This window comes from Vicia villosa, linkage group LG3, assembly GCF_029867415.1.
Source record: "Vicia villosa cultivar HV-30 ecotype Madison, WI linkage group LG3, Vvil1.0, whole genome shotgun sequence".
Classification (NCBI taxonomy): Eukaryota; Viridiplantae; Streptophyta; class Magnoliopsida; order Fabales; family Fabaceae; genus Vicia; species Vicia villosa.
The window spans coordinates 57,384,182-57,398,018 of NC_081182.1; the positions used below are offsets into that span (position 1 = coordinate 57,384,182).

At 35.4% G+C, this 13,837-nt stretch overlaps 1 long non-coding RNA gene across 2 annotated transcripts; it reads left to right on the top strand.

The window, feature by feature from the left end:
- The first annotated feature begins 1,965 nt into the window (after positions 1 to 1,965).
- LOC131655831 (uncharacterized) lies at positions 1,966 to 13,203 on the top strand. 2 transcript variants are annotated; one of them, XR_009299895.1, is made up of 6 exons: positions 1,966 to 2,348; positions 4,267 to 4,380; positions 4,469 to 4,550; positions 4,658 to 4,753; positions 4,848 to 4,947; positions 13,112 to 13,203. It is a non-coding gene; the product is annotated as an uncharacterized LOC131655831 (long non-coding RNA). The 2 variants fall into 2 exon arrangements; XR_009299894.1 differs by having other exon boundaries at positions 4,267 to 4,376.
- The last annotated feature ends 634 nt before the right edge of the window (positions 13,204 to 13,837 follow it).

Sequence of the window (13,837 nt, forward strand, 5' to 3'; positions counted from 1 at the left end):
TTATTTCATATCCTGTAACATCACAAGGATTATCAGTAACATCAAAAATCTAAATATGTGGTATTGAGCAGTGATAAATATCAATAACATCAAAGAATTATCAGTAAGTGAAATGAAACTTGTGAAAAATATCAGGTTCTCAATCTCAAACAAAAACCTATACATTACCTCTTCATGTAGTATTGAGCATTGGCCATATTATTTTCTCGATCCCAAACAAAAACCTATAGATTACTTCTTCATGTAGTATTGAGCGTTGGCCATATCAGGTTCTCAATCCCAAACAAAAACGTATACATAACATATAATGAGATTATATATAAAATATGTTAGTTCATAAAAATAATGAGAAAAAATCTAGTACTTTTTAAGATAAAAGTTCATGACTTCTTGATAAAAATCAGAACTTCTATATTACACTCTTCTATTATGCTCCTTTTGTACTCTTATATTATGAGTAAAAATAATAATGATAAAAGGAGTTAGACATGTTACAAGTTAGACTAATATTATATTTAACAAGATTCCATGGGAAAATCAACAAACCTTCGCTCTACAACAAACCTCCAATGTTTTATTTGCAAGAAGTTTTCTCTCTAAGTCCTGAATTTTCAAGGGAGGTTTCACTTTATCTTCCTGCAACAACCAACGAAAAGAAATCTCAAATTTTAAAGGATACATGTAACTAAATTAAATATTGCAAATGAGTTTAGCAGTGAACAACCAAAAGAACTCTAACTTTATAAGTTTCTCTTTTCCACTCCTGTAACAAATACAAGCCTTCCAATCTTTGAACTCTCTTAACCTGCAGATGTACATGTTTAGCAGTGAACAACTCATCAAAAAGAAACACTCAAACTGCATTTTCAATTACATAAACAAACACACTACATCACAATTCCACAAACAAACAAACACACTACATCACAATTCCACAACCTCCATTTCAATTAAAAATAAACTAAACAAATGTATACACTTACAAAAAGCACCTGATGCTTTAGTCTATGACAATTAGTTAGAGAGTAAATCCCGCATAAAAATATCACAATTTATCAGATCTTCTAGCAGAACCTTGTTCACCTCATAATGTTGCAACTAAAGTCCATGACTCTTGTGTTGAAACATGGGAATAAAACTAATAAAAGCATTAACACATAACTTTCCAAACACATAAACAAAAATAATCAGAGGATCAAATAGCAAGCACGAGAAATCAAGTCAATAGTTCAAAAGACCTCAATCCTTGAGGCTCAAAAAACTAACGCATTACCAATCGTTAGTTGGTCAAGTGGTGATTGGCGATGGACTTGGTAGGGAGGACCATGGTTCGATCCCCCGCAATTGCGATCGAGAGGGGGCTTGACCCACTTGATGCCCGAGCAGATCCCCCAAACCAGACACCGGTGGTGATAAGCCAAAAAATAACACACAACGCCAAAATTGGTTTTAGGCAGCACACCATAGACAACACTTTTTTCCCAAAGCGCTGCTAGAAGTCCCAAAAAAGCGCTAGTTTTAGGCAGCACAACATAGATAACGGTTTTATCCCAAAGTGCTGTTATAAGTTTAAAAAAATTAAAACTATATACTAAATTGAGAAAAAGTGCTGCTAAAGGTTAACTTTAGAAAGCGCTTTTAAAAAGCGCTGCTAAAGACCATATTTATGAGAGCGCTTTTATAAAACGCTGCTAGAGGACACACATTAGAAAGCGCTATGAAAAAAATAATTACAAAAAAACGTTAAACCTGGGATTCGACCCAAGGTTTTAATAATTCAAGAAAAAGTTTGCTACCACTAGAGCAACTGTAACCTCTTGTCAAACTTTTAGACTAGTAAATATATTTATATAATACATATTCGTATTTTCTAAAACAGAAATTAAAAACAGTTTTGTTAAATAGGATGGAAAAACCCTATTTCTCTTTACAACTCACTCCATCCCTTTGTCTCTACAAATATAATCTCTCTTCTTAGGATTAATTTGATCACTCTCTCTCATCTCTATCTCTCGTTTGCATTTTATACGTTCAAAGCAGGCCATTGGAAACTAGTTGTCTTCTTGACCTTCCATACGATTCAAAACTCCCTCTCAATTTTCAATTCCTTAACAAAATATTGGAGAAATTACTGAAAGAACGGAAGAAACGGGCGCTATTGAAGCTTAAATCGAAGTTAGAGAAGGAAATTGTTCAGTGGGAACATTTGTCGAACACGTTGCACTCATTACAAATTTCTTCTTCAACAACAACGAAATCAGCAGCAGCAGAAAGATCAAACTACATCTCTTCCTTCCACTTCTTCTTCCTCCACTAAATCATCTCTACTCGACGATCTTCTCTTCCAGGTAACTAACTTCATAATTTTTTTCACAATTTCTCCCAAAAAAACTCAAAATCAGAATTGTGGAAATTACTAACTGGGTCTGAGATTTGCTATAAAATTTTGAATAATTAGGTTAATTAAAATGTGGGTCTGGAATTTGCATTCTTAAAGTTACGAAATTGTAATAAAAAAATCAATTTTTGTGTGTCTGAGATAGATGTAGGGTTTTTTAAATGATATGTGTGAACAATATGATGTATGATGAAGCTCAATTTAATGAACTTATAGGATTGTTATCACCTGTGTTGTGATGCCCTGATTAATTAAATTTATTAGGCTCATACATGTGTTGCTACTCAAAGAATTATGTTTTAGTCTGACCTGATTATGTTCACAACAAGGTTAATTTTCACAAAAATTCTTAATGATTATAATCTTATTTATTTATGTATTTGTGTTGTGTATTTATCTTATTTTTGTCTTGTTAGAGTCTTTATTTTCACTATGTTGTGTATTTAATCTTAATGATTGATTGAGTCTTATTTGTGTATTTGTGTAGTTAGTGCAGATTAATGCCTTGTTAGAGTGTATGATTAAACTGATGTATAAATGGATTATTATACAGTAGTTCTTTAGCTTTATTTTCTGTTTCAAATATAGAGATAAATTGAACTTGAAACGGTAGTAGTCATAAGCTTAGTAGTTCTGGCAGTGGCTTCTCCTCTATACAGATACACTTGCTTAGTCATATGGTTTCTCTTGATAAAAGCTTCATATGTCTTTGCAACATAGTTAGTTCTAATATTGAAAGTATATACACTTGCTTAGTGAATCAAAGTTCCTGTAAATCACAAAAAAAGAAGTTCATGTAGTTCTTCTTTGACAGAGGGTGTAGATGCTACATTGATGTCAACAAACTTTTTTCTTAGTGTTTATTACTATTGTTGATGAGTATATGGTAGTATGTATTAAGAGTGTACAAAGTGAATTGAAACAATTTTAAAAAAAAAGTTATGATATTTTTGAGTTATCATCATACAAGACATCGATGAATGTGACTTCATACCGAGTTCTTACTTTGGGAATGTGAGTTCATACTTTTTTGTGACTTATTCTCTTATAATTGAGAACCTTTTGAATCCAAATGTAAACATAGAATCATTCATTTGTCGGGACATGTCTATAGAAAGTTAGAGATCAATTTTATTAGGTTTGTTCTATTGTATTTGGAAATTTTAAGGGTTAGAAAAGACTAGAGTAATTTGAAGGAAGACGGTAAGTCGCAGACATAAATGGAGTTTTTAAAATTAGTGTGCGTATATAGATTTAAGGGTGGCAAAACGGGAGGTTTTAAAATTTGTGTATGTGTGGGTATAGCTCGGATGCGGGAGGTTTTAAAATTGGTGTGATGGAAGTATCATAAGATCCATCGAACCCATTGATGTTGAGGTTAACCGTGAACCATAAACACCACTTAAACATTATTAATATTTACGTAAAAGTACCTGATACATGTTACCAAAATAAAACAATATAATTTAAATTGAGTGTTTGACTAAAAAAATTGAGTTAGCAGTAAATAAATAATTAATGTACTAAAAAATTTAGAGTTAAGGTGGACTATGCAAATAGACCTTATTTATATAAGTTTTTATTTAAGGTTCTTGTATGACAAGTTGATGCGCCCGCATCAATTGGAACAAAGATTATGTTTCTTATCTCCCAACAGTATCAACATACTAGTAATCGTGCAAAAACCAGATGAAGTCAAAGAGTACTTTATCCGTGCATTTATGGCCAATAAAGATACAGAAAAGTTGTTTTTTACCATTTAATACTGGCAATGGGTTAGATTTTCATTCTAACTTCATCTATTATAATTTTTTGTTTTTTGACGTTGTGTAGAAAGTTTCCATCTAACACCTTTGTTAATCTTACAGTGGACACTGGTTGTTGGTTGCAATTAATCCTGTAAGAGAAGTTGTATATTATCTGGATTCGTTAGGCGGTGATTGGAAAAATAACCAAATATGAAGGAGATGGTTGATACGTAAGTGAGATTGTTCTAAATATTCATTTGTATATTTATTTATTTATTTATTTATGTGAAATTGTTCTAAATATTCGTTTATATTTTGTTAGAGTTATACAAATTTTTCGATCACAAAGAGATACTCGAGTACCAAAGAGTAAAGCAAACAACATTACATGGATTAGAGTGCAGGTATATTTTCATATTTTCACAATTTTGATTAAATTAGTTATGCTACTTGATAAAACAAGTTAAACTATATATCCTGATATATATTCCTATGTTTTTTCCATGTGTAGTGTCCTCATCAGCGTAATGATATAAATTGCGGTTATTTCATGTTGAGGTTTATGAAAGAAATTATTCTTTTGAATCAAATAGAGATTCCAACCATGGTATGAATTTCTAACTTATGATTTATTTTAATATTTAACACATTTTATCTTATTCATTAGTTTTAACTAAATCATATTATGTTATATTATGTAGTACTTCCATGAATTCAAGTCTTCTACTTACTCGAAAGATTAATTGGATGAAATTAAGGAGGATTGGTGTCAATACATTATTGAGATGAAAATTTCATAAGGTATTGTGACACTTTCATTGATGAGAATTTTGAGTATATATAAGTTTGAGTTTTGGTGAGATACTATGTCGTCATTAGTGTGGTAAATTGTGTTGCAATGTTGTTTTTTTTTTTTTTGGTATAAAGGAGGGCCAAAGGCCCAAACAACAAAGGAAAAAACTACAAGGGGATGTCCCTACAAACACAAAGACACTCCTGATCCTTCTTCAAAGGAATGAGCATCCAAACAGGCACCTCAGAATAAAATCTACTACCTCCCATCATCTTCTTTCCCTCCATGGCAAGAATATGAGCACATGTGTTTGCCTCTCTGTAAATGTGCAGGATCTCTACATTCTCAAAAGACTTCAATAACTCAGTGATATTCTTCACTAAATTCCCCACCACCATATTCTTATAATTTCCTCTTTGAATACACTCTACTGCTTGCTTAGAATCTGTCTCTACTTCAAGGATTTGATAGCCAAGCTCACTAACCAACTTTATACCAGAATAAATACCCAAAAGATCCGCCAATAAGGGACTGCAAATACCTATCCTTTTGCTAAAACCACCTAGCCAGAATCCACGCGAATCGCGAACGACACCACCACACTGTTGAATGCAGTATAGCAGCAAGCAACAAAAAAAAAATTTGGAAATATTGATCCAGGAATTATCGTCCACAGAGATGGAGAGATGCCATTCAACAGTTTCTACGGTTTCGAGCTTGGGTTTGAATGAGCAAAAAGTAAACAAAGATATAAACAGGAAAAGAATAAACACATTCTTAGAAGAGAAATAACTTATCAGGAATGTAAATATATTCACTCTTCACAAACATACACTTACCAACCCGTTATACTCAACCCACGATACTCATCTATGTCATCACGTATCTCTCACATAAGCGTCCATCTCTGGAGCACAAATGAGATCATCTCACAACTAAGGTTATCTCTAACGCGAAGTCGCGAGAACATCCGTATTCTCGCGTCGGCGATCTCTCGCGCGTCGCTCAAACACGAAAGCATTACGAACAGATACAAACGGTGAATGCTAGCTCTAAATCCATCTCTAGAGTTCAGAGCCAACAGATTATCATCCTAGATAAGGATTCAAGAAGTTTATCTCTAAAGCACCCCAAATCCCCAGCATAGAGCAAAAATCCAGGATAATATCAACACAGATTTGTAAAGCAAGTTAAACATAACATTATAATCGGTAAATATACATAAGATTCAAGTAAATATACAAACAAACCCAACCAAAGAGAAATACACAAAGAAGAAGAGAAATGAACCGAAGATCTCCCGGTTTGTCAGCTCCGTTCGATGCTCAATCCACCCCCGATCATCCGTATGCAACCTCCGAAGTTGTTTTCTAAGCCAATTTTACTCTAAGAATGAAGTTGATGGTGTTGGGACTCAAAAATACCCAAACCATCACCTAAAAATGTGATTTTGGCCCCTTTTAACGAGCTGCTGTCTTAGCAGGTCCGCTTAGCGGACCCCCTCCGCTCAGCGGACTCAAAATTGCTTCCAGACGCTGATTTGCTCCGCTGGAGCTCCGCTCAGCGGACCCCCTCCGCTTAGCGGAGTCTGCTAAAAATCAGATTTTGTTTTCGCCATAACTCGAGAACCGTAACTCCGAATTGCGCCCGGTTCGAAGCGTTGGAAAGCTTATTCAATGCTCTATCCAATAATGAATGAATGGAAACCAAATTGATGATTTTGATCATCCTTATTTTGAGTCTTTGGAAGTCCGCTTGATGGTGGCTAAGCGGGCTTGCACCAAAACTGCGAAATCGAAGCCGTGCCTTTGACACTTTATTCCTCAAGGCTCCAATAAGCATGAATACCTATAAAAACAAAGGAAAAACTATCAAATGGTATAAAAGTATATGAAAATACAACTATTCACAAAGTATACGTGTTTATACACAAAACGGGGAATTATTCAAACGGTATTAACAAAAGTATCGATAAGTGCCACTATTTACATACTCAAAACATCGACATTTTGGCACTTATCAAACTCTCCCCAACTTGAAACTTTGTTTGTCCTCAAACAATGTCAAATAAATCAAAGAATCAAAATTAATAATCCAAAGAACTGTGAATCAACAAGTTTTGAAAACCAAAAATAAATGTATGGCTCAATACAAAAACGTATAAACAAAGTAAATACTTACCACTATCCTACAACGACAACATGTAAACGAAACAAATCCTAAGTGCAAAAAGCATACTAAACATTCTAAAGCAATACATGCTTACATCATGAATCACACCTAGCAAAAATTCATCAATGGATGAAGAACACACAAAAATGAGGACTTTTAACACTCATCCAACAATCTTGCAAACAAAAGATTAAATTATGCATTCATCCAAAAATCACATTGAAGATACAAAAGCAAGAATCACAAGGACTTTTCAAGGTTGTAATGTGGCTTGGTTAACAAACAAGGGATATATCCTAAGACTAATCGAAACAAAAACTTGCCTAAACCTAAGGGAGTGATCAATCCACCAAAGATTTAAACAACAAAATCTCGATTAAACTTCTTCCTTAACCACAAGTTTCTCAAACCAGTTACAATACTTATTAGCACAAACAATTATTCGCTTCTCTTTTCTTTTTCTTTTTCAAAACTTTTTCACTTTTTTTTTTCTTTTCTTTTCTTTTCACATTTTTTTTCTTTTATTTTCAATTTCATAGCAACAACCAAATAAGTACACAACCATTTCTCCCCAACTTGAATTAAACCACACCATCATATGAATACTCCATACTTTCTAAGGCAAGGTAAAAATTCATACCAAAAATCATGGTTGAGGGTTCAAGAAAACAAAGAATCAATCATCCATGCAAAAATGACAACTAAACACTTAAAGATAAGCATTTAGCAAAAACAACATGGACATTGACAAAAAGGCTCAAAAGGGTTAACAAATGATCACACACTCACAAGGTGAATTGACTATTTGGTTATGGTGGTTGTGCTCAAAATGAAACAAAATGCCTTGATCCTTTTCATGCTTTCATAAAATCAACATAAACAAAAGATTAAGCATAATAAAATCCAGTTAAAACAAAGATTGTGGCCTCCAGCATATATGAATAATGGAAAGCTTCCTCACATTTATGGTTTGGGAACTAAAGTGATTCAATCAATAAGCAAGTAATGCAAAAGAATGAATGGCATGGTAATTGTACAAATGAAAAGTTTCTTAAACATGTTATGCTATAGAAAGCGATAAATGAGTACCTTGAATGATACAACTTCAAAAACAATATCCTACCATACATCCGCAAGTTGAAACACTCAAGCTTTGGAAAATCACCTCAAAAATCTTCGAATCACCGAACAAAATTTGAGTACAAACAACCAACAAAAGAATTAGAAAAACAAAACTAATATATACTATTAATTAGCCTTGGTGAGAGTGGGAAAAAGGAGTGAACCAAGTGGAATAGGAACTCCACTGGTACAAAGCAAGAAAACAGAATTTTGCTGTCATCGCTTAGCGGAGCTAGGCTCGCTTAGCGGATGACAGAAAAACCAGAAAAATCAGAATTGCACCAGCTATTCCAATCACTCACCACTTCACCTAAATAACTCATAAACAGAAATATAAACAATATTTACAACCATTGGGGTGCCTCCCAACAAGCGCTTGTTTTACGTCGTTAGCTCGACGCCTTTATTGTTTCGGTGTTTGGAAAGTAAACTCCTCTCGTCATGCCATGGTAACGTCTCACCGCACAAGCCTAAAGAAAGTGTCCTAACCAACCATTCAACAAACGTTACGAGTACAAATATATACAACGATTAAACGAACATAAAGGAAAATACAAGTATACAAATATGTACATGAACAAACACATATATACAAACATGAAACACATATAACTATTAACATACACAAAGAGAAAAATTGGTGAATGTTGGATTCACAAGTTGAAAAGTGAAGATTTGTTATTAAAGAGCTCATCCGAGATCAAAATGTTTCACCAACATTCACCAATAAAAGTATACTTATATGTAACATATACAAGTAAACTTATATGGTGAACATAAACAAGTAAACATGCACAAGTAAATATATACAAGTGAAACTATACAATATATACGATATATACAAAGCTCAAAACCATGAAAACTATTGCGATGCAATCCAAACAACCATCCCCGGCAACGGCGCCATTTTGTTGAATGCAGTATAGCAGCAAGCAACAAAAAAAAATTTGGAAATATTGATCCAGGAATTATCGTCCACAGAGATGGAGAGATGCCATTCAACAGTTTCTACGGTTTCGAGCTTGGGTTTGAATGAGCAAAAAGTAAACAAAGATATAAACAGGAAAAGAATAAACACATTCTTAGAAGAGAAATAACTTATCAGGAATGTAAATATATTCACTCTTCACAAACATACACTTACCAACCCGTTATACTCAACCTACGATACCCATCTATGTCATCATGTATCTCTCACATAAGCGTCCATCTCTGGAGCACAAACGAGATCATCTCACAACTAAGGTTATCTCTAACGCGAAGTCACAAGAACATTCGTATTCTCGCATCGGCGATCTCTCGCACGCCGCTCAAACACGAAAGCATTAAGTACAGATACAAACAGTGAATGCTAGCTCTAAATCTATCTCTAGAGTTCAGAACCAACAGATTATCATCCTAGATAAGGATTCAAGAAGTTTATCTCTAAAGCAACCCAAATCCCCAGCATAGAGCAAAAATCCAGGATAACATCAACACAGATTCGTAAAGCAAGTTAAATATAACATTATAATCGGTAAATATACATAAGATTCAAGTAAATATACAAACAATACCCAACCAAAGAGAAATACACAAAGAAGAAGAGAAATGAACCGAAGATCTCCCGGTTTGTCAGCTCCGTTCGACGCTCAATCCACCCCCGATCATCCTTATGCAACCTCCGAAGTTATTTTCTAAGCTAATCTTGATCTAAGAATGAAAATGATGGTGTTGGGACTCAAAAATACCCAAACCATGACCTAAAAATGTGATTTTGGCCCCTTTTAACGAGCTGCTGTCTTAGCAGGTCCGCTTAGCGGACCCCCTCCGCTCAGCGGACTCAAAATTGCTTCCAGACGCTGATTTGCTCCGCTGGAGCTCCGCTCAGCGGACCCCCTCCGCTTAGCGGAGTCTGCTAAAAATCAGATTTTGTTTTCGCCATAACTCGAGAACCGTAACTCCGAATTGCGCCCGGTTCGAAGCGTTGGAAAGCTTATTCAATGCTCTATCCAATAATGAATGAATGGAAACCAAATTGATGATTTTGATCATCCTTATTTTGAGTCTTTGGAAGTCCGCTTGATGGTGGCTAAGCGGGCTTGCACCAAAACTGCGAAATCGAAGCCGTGCCTTTGACACTTTATTCCTCAAGGCTCCAATAAGCATGAATACCTATAAAAACAAAGGAAAAACTATCAAATGGTATAAAAGTATATGAAAATACAACTATTCACAAAGTATACGTGTTTATACACAAAACGGGGAATTGTTCAAACGGTATTAACAAAAGTATCGATAAGTGCCACTATTTACATACTCAAAACATCGACATTTTGGCACTTATCACACACCCAGCTGTGCCATTACTATCACAGGCACCATCTGTATTCAACTTCACTCTTTGGTCTTTAGGGACAATCCAATTTACGTCAATCTTCTCTATGCCTTTGTTTATGACATTCTGATGCACAAGCATAGCTTTATTGTATTGGTGGACTTTGTCTTCTACCACTGCCTTCATCGAAAGCGGTCTAATGAACGCCGAGTCATGAACTTCCGAATTCCTCCAAAGACACAATGAATGACAACCGATGGACCATAAATTACACCAGTCCCGAAGCCCGGAGTTTTCGCTGAAAAGGTTTATATATAACCATTGCTCCCAACCTGCAGAAAAGAAAGAAGATGTTAGGGAAATCGGGATTATACTGTCACACAGTCTCCTTGCAACTTTACAATCACGAAGCACATGCAAGCTCGTCTCCTTCACCGCACCACACTCATGACAGCCATCTAAACCAAATCCAGACATGCTGATTCTGTTATTAGTCAGCAAGCGATCATGAAAAAGAATCCACACAAAAGATTTCACTCGTTCCGGCACATTCAAGCTCCACACCCTTCTCCAGCAATCATTAGGAGTGTCAGCATTACGGTGATCCAAAAGCTTATACATCTGTTTGATCGAGAAACCGCCTTCCTCATCAGTGGAAAACATTAGGGTATCCTCACCATTCTCAACTTTGGGGGGCACCAGCGCTGCAATCCTATTCTTCACGTAGTCAGGAAGCCAAACAAGGCTATCCCAATTCCACTCACCGTCATGATCAACCAAATCTTTGACTGAGCAATGTAACATATGCAAAGGAATATTGACATCCAAATTCGCTATCACCAAGCCCTTCTCAATCCAACACTAATTCCAAGGATTTATACTATCACCTGTACCTATTCTCCAAACACCCAAGTCTTTAAGTTGCCCAGATGTTCTAGCTATGCCTTTCCATAAAGAAGAATCCGAGCACTTAGCATGTAACATTTCCCCATTCCGCTCAACATTATATTTGCTACGGAGAACACGACACCATAGGTCTTCATCACCATTGAGAATTTTACAACCTATTTTCATAAGACAAGTATTGTTCATAATGGTGAGATCTTTCAGCCCAAGGCCACCACCACTTTTAGTATTAGTGATCTTCTCCCATTTAACCGCATGGAACTTCCTCTTATTCTCCGTATCGCCCCATATAAAGCCTCTCTGAAGCTTTTCAATATCCTGAATACAAGCTTTAGGGATAGCGTTCGTCATCATAGGGTACACCGGGATGGCTTCAATAACGCTCTTAGCTAATGTCACTCGACCGGCAAAGGATAGGTTACGCGCTTTCCAACCAGCAAGCTTACTCGCCACTTGATCAATAACATATTGAAAATCTTGTCTTTTACAAGCCTCCCCTTTAAGGATGGTGGATTTCTCCTTGCTAACCTCCTGGCCCGACATACTACAGAACTCATCAATAGTATCCTTCACGCATTGCATCTGAGCCTCATTAGCTTCACCGAAAATAAGCAAATCATCGGCAAACATAAGATGAGATATACTCATACCCTTGTTACCAATCTTGAACGGTTTCCAACGCTTCGTTTGGATAGCATACTCAATCAAGTGTGTCAATTTATCCATACAGAGAACAAAGAGATATGGAGAAATAGGGTCGCCCTGTCTGATTCCACGTTGAGGACGGAAGAATTCATTTCTGTTCCCGTTCCAGTTGACGTTCGTTTCTACACTCGAGACACCATGCATGATAACGTTAACCACTTCATTTGGGAAATTAATTTCCTTCAGCACCCGCCAAATGAACTCCCAATTAAGCTTATCATAAGCTTTCGAGAGATCAATCTTTATAGCAAAATAACCATTTCGACCCTTCTTTCGTTGCATTGAGTGCATAACTTCCTTTGCCAGGATAATATTCTCGTGAATGGATCTGCTAGGGACGAATCCTGTTTGTAGAGGAGAAACAAGATAAGGCATAAAGGATTTAAGTCTAGCAACCATCACTTTGCTAATAATCTTATAAAGCGTGTTGCATAGGGAGATAGGACGGAACTGGGTTACATTAGTGGGCTGATCCACTTTAGGAATGAGGCAAATGTCAGTTTTATTAAACTCCGACATAAGGCCAGGATCTTTCCAAACACCTCACACAAACTCAATAAGGTCTGAGCCTACAATCTTCCAAGCTTTTTGATAGAACCCAGGCGGAAAACCATCCGGCCCAGGAGCTTTCCAAGGTTTCATGGAAAAAAGGGCTTGCTTGACTTCCACTTCACTAATATCTTCCTTAAGAGCTTGCAAATTTGCAGTAGTGAGCTTGCAAATTTGCAATGTTGTTGTTGTTATGTGGAATGTTAGTTATGATTGTATTGGAGTTATATTCAAATAAAGTTTTGTTTGTATCATGGTATGAATTTGAGAATTTTTAATGGTGGGTTATAACGGTTTTTTGATTTGTTTTTGTTACATTTGTTTGTGTTAAAATATAATAGTTATAAAATTTAAGTGTTATATAGCTTGGTTCTGATATGCCTTTGTTGGTTTTGTTTCAGGTAGGTGCATATGAAGAAGATAGAGATAACAAGTTCATTGTTGTTGTTTTTTAGGAGCTCTAGAAGATAGTAATATGTACATTAGAAGATAGTAATATGTATTTTTAATTTGTATCAAATTTATGTATATAAAGTATTGGATTAAAGCTATATAGATTGAAACTGCAAATTTATGAAATCTTGTGCAAATTTGAAAGACAGGACTTATTTTAAGTGATTATTTGTAGAGAGCGCTTAAAATATAAGTCGTATATAATAAAAAATTCTTGAACATTAGACATCGCTTTAAACAAACAAGTGTTGCTAAAAAGGGTGCATTAGAAAGCGCTTCTAAAGTGAAAAGCGCTGCCTAAAAAAATGAACTAAGATATACATTACACAGCGCTTTTAAAAACGCTGTCTAAAGTGGTACAATAGAAAGCGCTTTTGTAGTTAAAAGTGGTGCTTGAAGGGGACTTTAGAGAGCGCTTTTGAAATAAAGCGCTGTCTAAAGGCAACATAAAGGCGATATTAAGCGGCATTTTTACCTGGACAAAAAGTGATGTCTTTACTTACAACATCGCAAAAATAGGTAGCGCTTTAAAGCGATGTCTATGCAAAAAAATGCTGTCTATACCCTTATATGGCGTACTGACACTAACGCATTAACAAACACTAAAATTTTAATTTAATACAAACCTCACAGTTCTAAATATTCAAACCCTAAATCATTATAAGTTTAACACA